Source organism: Triticum aestivum, chromosome 6A, assembly GCF_018294505.1.
Source record: "Triticum aestivum cultivar Chinese Spring chromosome 6A, IWGSC CS RefSeq v2.1, whole genome shotgun sequence".
NCBI lineage: Eukaryota > Viridiplantae > Streptophyta > Magnoliopsida > Poales > Poaceae > Triticum > Triticum aestivum.
Genome location: NC_057809.1, coordinates 304,019,233 through 304,028,341, shown reverse-complemented (window position 1 = coordinate 304,028,341; position 9,109 = coordinate 304,019,233).

Here is a 9,109-nt window from a genome sequence, read left to right as displayed (position 1 = left end):
ATCCCATCACTATGGTTAGTTCTGCTCCTTTAGGGGATATTATTCAAAACAGAGAAGCCACAAGTCGGGTAGCCAAGTGGGCCACTGAGCTTGGACCTCATGGTTTGAAGTATATGCCTCGAACAAGCATCAAGTCTCAAGCACTTGTGGATTTCATAAATGATTGGACAGAGCTGCAGATGCCTGAGGAGAAGCCGGATAACACATATTGGACTATTAACTTTGATGGATCCAGGCAGTTGGAGGGCTCGGGGGCTGGAGTTGTCTTGACTTCCCCACGAGGTGATAAATTTTCTTACGTTCTCCGATTGATGTTCCCTTGTACTAACAATGCAACTGAGTATGAGGCCTTGCTCCATGGTCTTCGGATGGCTAAGGAGATGAACTTAAGCCGAGTGAGGTGTTTCGACGACTCTGATCTGGTAGCTTAGCAAGTTTCTGGCACTTGGGATTCCAAGGATCCACTCATGGCGGCTTATCGCTGAGAGGTTGATGCTATTGTTGGTCACTCCAAAGGTTATCAAGTTGAACATGTTGATTGCAGGAAAAATGAGGCGCCTAATGCTTTGATCCAGTTAGGGTCCCAGCGTAAGCCGGTGCCACCTAACACTTTCCTGGATATTCTGCACAACCCTTCAGTCAAATTGCCTACAGAGGAAGATCTAGCTATTCCTGACTCGGAAGCACAATTGGTGGCAGCTCTTCATGTTATTCCTGATTGGACAGTTCCATATTTGGCTTATATGACCCGGGCCGAGTTACCTGTGGATGAAACTTTGGCCAGGGAGATAACCCAACGGTCTAGTCAATGACTATTGTCAATGGAGAGTTGCATCATCGCAATGTCACAACGATGTTTCAATGTTGAGTTTCTCCTGAGGAAGGTTGTGAGGTTTTATGAGAGATTCATGAAGGAGATTGTGGTCATGATGCCGGCTCTAAGTCTCTCGTAGCCAAGGCTTTCCGTCACTGATTTTATTGGCTGACGACTCATGCTGATGCAGAAGATTTCACTACTAGGGAAAACCTTATACACAAAACTTTAGCAGTAGCGCGTGTTAAAGAAGCACGCTAGCGCTTAGTAGCAGTAGCGCGTAGGCGTAAACCATGCTACAAATACAATTGTAGCAGTAGCGCGCCTGAAGATAAAAGCGCTACTACTGAAATTCCCACTGCAAAGCCGATAGGCTACACATAGTAGTAGCGATCTACTGCGAACAGCGCTACCGCTACTTACTTTGTAGCAGCGCATTTACGCACAAAGGCGCTACTGCTAAAGGAAATAAAATTAAATGGAAAGCAAATAGAAAAGTAAATGAAAATGAAAGAAATAGAAAAAAGGAGAAAGGAAAAAAATAAAATGTAAAGATAAATAAATGAAAAGGGGGAAAAAGAGAAAGGAATAGCAATAGCGCATATCCGGGAACACGCTATAGCTAACTTAGCAGTAGCGCAATTCCTGGAACTCGCTACTGCTACTTTTGACTTAACCGTGTGGTTCGTTCTTCCCCACAGCCACTTCCCCCAAATCTCAACTCCTCCGTTGTCGCTGCCGCCGTCGCCCGTCGGCCGGTGCACGCTCTCTCGTCGCTCTCCGCACACCCTCGACGCCGCCCCCGACCCCGGATTCGACGCCGCTCCTGACCCCGACCCCGACCTCGACGTCGCCCTCCACCGCGCACCCGAGCCCCGACCCCGACCTCAACGCCTCCTGCCCCTCCCTCGCTGCAGGCACCTGAGGTGAGCACGCTTGCTCCTCCCCCTGCCCTACCTCTGCCTAGGGTTCTTCAAATTTTAATTGCACCAAATTAGTTAGGGTTCGTCTAGGGGTGGAAACGAATTGGATGCGGATCGGATAGTGCTCTTACCACTTTCGTTTTCATATTTACAAAACGAATACGAATGCGAATACGGATGTTATCGGATACAGATGCGGCTAGGATGTTTTCTTGATTTGGAACGGATACGATTAATAGCAACATATTTCTTAAGTGTATAAGTCAATAACTATGTGACATGAAGTATTCAACGTGTGACATGGTACTAATTAGTTAGTAAGAACTAGGTACTAATTAGGTACTAGTTTATTTTTATTTATCGTAAGTTTATTTTTAGTAAGAACTAGTTGAATTAATAGAACTAGTTGAACATGTCACATTTGTTGTTATTTTTTAGTTAAAGCAATTATTCCCACATCAACGTCGACGATGCCTATCCCGTATCGTCGTCATCGACTCGGCGGTGGACACCTGCTTGACCAGATGGGCCATGTACGGTACTAGGCCCGCCGGGCTGGTACTGGGAGGCGCTACCTACCGGGGGCGTAGCTTGGTGAGGTGTCAGCCCGTCGTTGACCCGAACATTCTTTGGTGGCGGTCGCGTGGGCCAGTGACGGTCCAGAGGCTTGACGACCCCGTGGAGGTGGTACGTCACCGTGTCAGTGAGGAGGACGCGCACGTCCATCGCTACTTGGTTGCGTTGGAGCACAGGTTCTCCAATACCCGGGAGGTTCTCCAGGGATCTCACTGGAGCTATGATCCTATGATGGTTCCTTCTCGTTGGGTGTCCACAGCCCTTTGCTAGGGTTTTAGTTGTATTAGTGATGTTATATGTATGATACTATTTGGGATGTATTAGTGATAATATTCGACGATGTAGGGACGCAAGATATGATTTACTTTTGCTTATTGAATGCATGCTAATTTGAATACTTATTTATTTTACGATTTGGTTTTTCTTATTGAATGCTCATGCCAATATGAGTCCTATAAGATATTTTGAAATTTATATCTTGTGTTGCTCAAATAGGATATGTGCTTGCCCAGGTGGCCGATCATGTTTGCAAGTTACACCTCCGAGTGGCCTATGTTTTGCCGGAGTGTTGATTCATTTCCGTTCCGGCAAATTTCAGGCGCTCGATATGTCCTATTTTAGCAAAGGTCATGCCGGATTTTTCTGTGAATTTTGGCATGACTTGTGCGAGAATATGTAGGATATATCGAGTGACCCGGATTTGTTTTTTTTTGACTATAAACAGTAGGGAAAAACACCCACTGCAGTTTTTATAATCAGAAGACAAGGTCCAGCAATACAAATAAACAAGATAAAAATACATCAAGGGCTTGAGGGAAGCCCCAAGATAAGAAAAAGAAAAAGAGAAGAAGAAAAGAGAAAGGCTAATGCTAGGGCTACAGCTAAAGACCTAGGCAGGAAGAAGTTGCCAAGAAAGAGTAATGAAGCTATCCTTGAAGCACTTCTGCCATCTCCCAAGTTGCACCTTGCTAGGCCTTTAAACTGTGGTATTATTTGCAAGTTGGCCTTCCACCAGAAAGAACCTACTAATTCATCTCCTGGCAGTTTGTCCTCATTGTAATGTGTCTCCCAAATCAAATTCACCCAGGGAATGTCATGTCTATTGTAGAACTTGTGTAAGTTTTTCATAAGTAGTGCCTTATTCTGTGTGAAGATATCCATGACTCCTAGCAATCCCTGACTTTTTGTTCTACAAACAGTGGTCCATTTTACTAAAGCTGGTCTATGGTCTTCCATATCTGGTCCTCTCCACAAGCAGTGCCTAAAATATTTCAAGATTTGCTGCTTAATAGTTACTGGTACATCCAAGCAGCTCATGAAGAAAATTGTGAGAGATGCCAGAACTGATTTAACCATTAACAATCTGCCTGCATAGGTCATGAAAGTGGCAATGTTTCAACTATGAACTGGTACATCCAAGCAGCTCATGACCCAGATTTGTGTGTTGAGTATCCTGGTAGTTGCCTTCTATCGATTTTCAATTAATGTTTCAACTATGAACATAGGAACGGTATTTGCGAATACCGCGAAGACAAGCGTGGGCTGTGCGATAGAATCTTCCTAGATGATGATAGACGCTTCAACATCAAGCTAGACGAGAACTTCAAAGTGGATACAGTAAGTCACAACGACAAGTCTTTTTCGTAATTAAGCATGACACTTGCTTCATTTGCATCAACTTACAATTACTATTTTTTACTATTCTACTAGTGTATCCCCTTCCATGCAAGAGTTTTTGTCTTGGATAAGGTAGGTCTCAGTCCTATGAAAACTACTATGGAGGTAAAGAGAGTTTACTTGAAGACCGAGCATGGTTATACTTTCCACGCAAAATTATACAAACACACACATCTACACCTATTTTGAATGCAAAACTTGGCAAGCACTATGCAAGACTTATGAATTTAAGCCTGATATGGTTATCACCTTTGATATTCATTCGGAATATGATATTGAAGGTAATATCGACATCTGGGTTGATGTGCAGATGCCTCCAGTTATACCATTATGTGAGTTTCTCAACCATATTTATGTCTTCCATATTGTTTATTCAAAAATAGTTGGCAACTAATTTCTATTGACATCTTATTTCCATTCAAGCAAACATGTCCGGCACTTGGTAGACATGACTGTCCACTGTCCCGGGGCTGAAATAAACTTTGAGGCGATAGGTCATTATGCTTCATGGCTTGAGGATCTTCATACTATCAAGACAAATTATTTTCCTGGACTTAAAAATCTTAGTACTCAAAACATGCAACCAATAGTGTTCGTATTGAACTACGGTCACATCTATTTAGGAAAGATGGTAAAATGTTTACTATTTGTCCTTAGTGCATCTTTTGCATACATTATTTTTTAAGCTAAACTTCATTGCTAAGTATGTTACTATACGATGTTCTTCAACAGGGACTCCTGATGAATGTTGTGCCTCATTGGATCGAGACTAAAGGTCGCATGAGAATGGTTAGCTTCCGGCCAAGACATCCTACAATGCACTTTAGTGCATTCAGGATTTCTAAAAGCGAGGAATGCTTAATAGTGAAAGACTGGAGCAAAATTGTGAACGATCGTAGAGAAGTACTAGGGGGCAGCAATCAGAAGCGCAGCCCACGATTAGGAGACAGGTTCATCTGCATGCTCCAACATGATGAAGCAGGAGTGCTACACATGTTTTATGGTATTTTACCTGAGAGAGAGCAGCAGGAGTGATTAGCTAGCTAGAAATGAGTTTGAAGATGATGATGTGCTACACTATGACTATGAAGATTAAATAGCTAGTGTTGGTGGTAATGACTATGATGATTATTATTAGGTCGTGTTGTAGATAGCTACCGCAGCTAGTGTTGGTGGTTATTAGCTAGCTAGAATGAGTTTGAAGATGATGATGTGCTACACTATGACTATGATGATTATATAGCTACTGTTGGTGATAATGACTATGATGATGATTAAATAGCTTGTGTTGGCAGATTAGATTCAAGTGGAGGCAACATGTGGTGCACATCGAAAGTACTACTAGTCCAAACTAGATCAAGTTTGGATTAGTAGTATACTTTTGACATGCACCACATGTTGCCTCCACTTGAACCTAATCCACCTTCATTTGACACACTGTTATGGACATAATGATATAACAACCTCAGAATTGGTATTGTACCAAAATTTGTATAACGGCATATAAATACACTAAAAATGAAAAAAAAATACATGGAGAGTAAACATGCTACTAATAGCTGTATTAGCAGTAGTGCGGGTGTGAACAAACGCTGCGGCTATATGTCTTAGCAGTAGCGTGTGTCGCATGCGCTACTACTAAGGAATAGTTGTAGCGCCTTACTAGTAGCGCGGTGTCCTGCGCTACTAGTAGGCATTAAACCCGCGCTACTACTAGGGTTTTCCCTAGTAGTGTTTAGTCAGTAAATGTGATGGTTGTCAGAAATTTTCACGACGAGCTCATGTGCCGGCTCAGGACTTGAGGATGATTCCAATTGCTTGGTTGTTTGCAATCTGGGGGCTTGATATGGTTGGGCCTTTCAAAAGGTCCAAGGATAAAAAGACCCACCTTTTGGTGGCGGTCGACAAATTTACAAAGTGGGTTGAAGCGGAGCCGGTTAGTAAGTGTGACGCGGCGACGGCGGTACAATTCATCAAAAAGGTGATTTTCTGTTTTTGCTTTCCCCACAACATTATAACTGATAATGGCACTAATTTGTCCAAGGGTGCTATGAAAGAGTTTTGTCAACAAGAGCATATTCAACTCGACGTATCATCAGTGGCTCACCCCCAGTCCAATGGTCAAGCTGAGAGAGCCAATCAAGAGATTTTGAGAGGCATCAAGCGCCGGCTTATGGTTCCTTTGCAGAGGACATCGGCTTGTTGGGTGGAAGAGTTGCCCTTAGTGTTATGGAGAATCATTACTACCCCCAACATATCTACAGGTTACACGCCTTTCTTCATGGTTTACGGAGCAGAGGCGGTTCTCCCTGGTGACATCGTCACGACTCGCCCCGGGCGGCGGCTTATGTTGAAGCTGATAATGAAAAAGCACGTCGGGATGCACTTGACCTATTGGATGAGGAGCGTGACCTTGCAGCGGCTCGTTCGGCGATTTACCAGTAAGATTTACGCCATTATAACAGCCGCCAGGTTAAAACCAGAACCTTTCAAGAAGGTGACTTGGTGCTCTGGCTTATCCAGGATCAGACTGATATGCATAAACTATCCCCACCTTGGGAAGGGCCTTTTGTGGCCAGCAAAAATCTAAACAATGGGTCATACTCCCTTATCGATGTTCGAGGCCACAAGGACTCACACACGTCGAAGGAGGAGACCCGCCGGCCGTGGAATATTGCTCATATTTAGCCCTACTATACCCGAGCCATAGGCTCTTGTGATGTACATATTTTGGCAATATACATATTATGATAAATACAATAAAGTCGGCATCCTTGATAATTCAGGGCCTCTGTTGTTTCATTTTTGAGAATAATGAGTCTTTATTGTCACTTCATACGGTCACTTGGGGGCTTCCTGCTCCTTGAGCATAGCTATGATTACCCTTTTTGATCCGTCTTTTACACCATGATTGCTAAATACTTGGGGGATTCCTGCTCATTGCGCATAGCTATGATTACCCTATCCATCCAGTTTGTACGCCTGGAATGAAATATTACTTGGGGGCTCTTTGTTCAACGAACAAGAGATTTTATGACCCTTGTAATAGGCTTGGAAGCCAAGTGTATTCACCTAAAAACCCGGTTTATCCTGCCTTTTTAAGTCTGCCACTCTGCCTAGATTGACTGGAATGACTCGTCGTACTTTTGACAATCAATCTTATACATACCCTAAACTTGTCAAAGTTAAAACGACGATTGGTCATGTGAGGCCCGACTTATAAGGTTGCATGAAGGTTTAACTCAGCGGCTGTGCGGCCCTTTGAAAGCACCTCACTTGAAGGTTTGGCAGCCTGTGAAAGCCTTTTTTTCTTTTGATTTATATTTGATTTGAACATTTTTTGAGGTTCATCTCTTGTGACATGTTAATACATGGTTGAAAACCGATGAGGGCTATGATGCCTTATGGTTAATATATGAATTTCCCCAATGTTTATTAACCCGGCCTGGCTTTGGACTATAAGTCACCAGTGTATGATGATCTTATATACTTGGAAGCGCTATGCTCTAAGTTTTGGGGTATTACCCCTTGCTGGATACGGTGTTGTAAGCCGACGGTATATGTCAATTGAACAGGGCATTGTGCGCTCAATCTTTTGGGTTGTAACCCTTACTGCATAGGTATGATAAGCCGACAGTGTGAGCACATATCACAGGTATGATATTTTGTTATGATTATATAGAACTGGCCCTGGTTATGGGCTGCTTTTAGTCACCAATGGTTTTTATAGGGTATTGTAACCCGCCCTGGGGTAAACTTCCAGGGTACATGTGATTTGTTTGTGTGCAGGTAAAATAATAAATATGGTACATATAGTTGATGAAATCATGAGCATAAGTGGCAGATCTTCAATTGGTAGATCAGCAATATTGTGTGGAACAAAACATGCACGATGGCACTGCAGATCAATGTTAACTAGTCTATTACATGGCTCACCGAGCCTAATTGGTTAAGTGTTTTCAAAAGTAATGCTTGATGATGAACATTGTGAGCCGTCAGGCGGTTCAACTCCCCTGGTCTTGGCGGTTCGAGGCTTCCGGGTCATTCCATGCCGGTTCTTTTTCTCCCTCCACTATGTGGAAGTCAGGCGATGACCAATCGATGCCAGATAAGGCTTGAAATTCAGCTTCATCATCGATAAGCTCAGACGGGTCGATTTCAGGGGCAAAAGTATGCTTACGAATTGGAGGAATAAGATCTGCAATTTTGTAAGCCGGCGTGGGCATCTTCTGGTTCTCTACAATATAAGCCACCTGATATTTGGTCAGATCTGTTTCTTCAACAAGCACACACGCCAAGGGACACATCTCCTTCACACATGCAGCAAAATCTTTCTTATTGAAAACAGAACCGTCCTCTTTGAAACTAGGGCATCCAGTGGCTAGCTTGGCTGAGTCTAATTCCAACTGCCATGCCTTCGCCCGGCTTAAAGCCATAATGGCACCGGCTCTCGCAGCCGACCGTTAGTTTTCTTGGATACAGGCAGGCAGAACAGGAAGTTGGCTTAAAACATTGTTGAGAAAATTTGGAGGTTGATTACTTGAGGAGATGGTGGCTATTGTACGCTGGACTATGGTGTATAGTTGTTCCACCAACGTGTAAACCGCCTTCATCTTGGTCCGCATTTCTTTTCCAACATTGTTGCTTCTGGGACCTACATATGGCATATTATGATTAAATCACCTGACGATTTATAACATGGAGGGTGGAAAATCATTACAAGATAACAAGTCTTACCAAAGATAGCAAAAGCCATCTGATTGATACGATGCTTCAAGCTCGGAAGTTTTGCGTTGACCTCTTCTAATGAGTCCTCGGCCTTTTCAGCTCTCTTGATCAGGGAAGCTTTTTCTTCAGCCCAAGCAACTTTTTCAATATTAAACTCAGTCTTGAGTTTCTCATTTTCTTCCAAGATAAATTTAAACTTGGAGTCAGCCTTCCGGGTCTCATATTCTTATGCTTCAAGTCGAGTTTTTAAATGAGTCAGCTGAGATTGAAATTGACTGTATGCTTCATGAAAATAGCAGGTTCAAGCAAGTATACACAGTTATGACATAATATATCTTGATAAGTCCCAAGCCATTTGCAAGCAATAGCACTTGGCACTTGGGGGCTAATG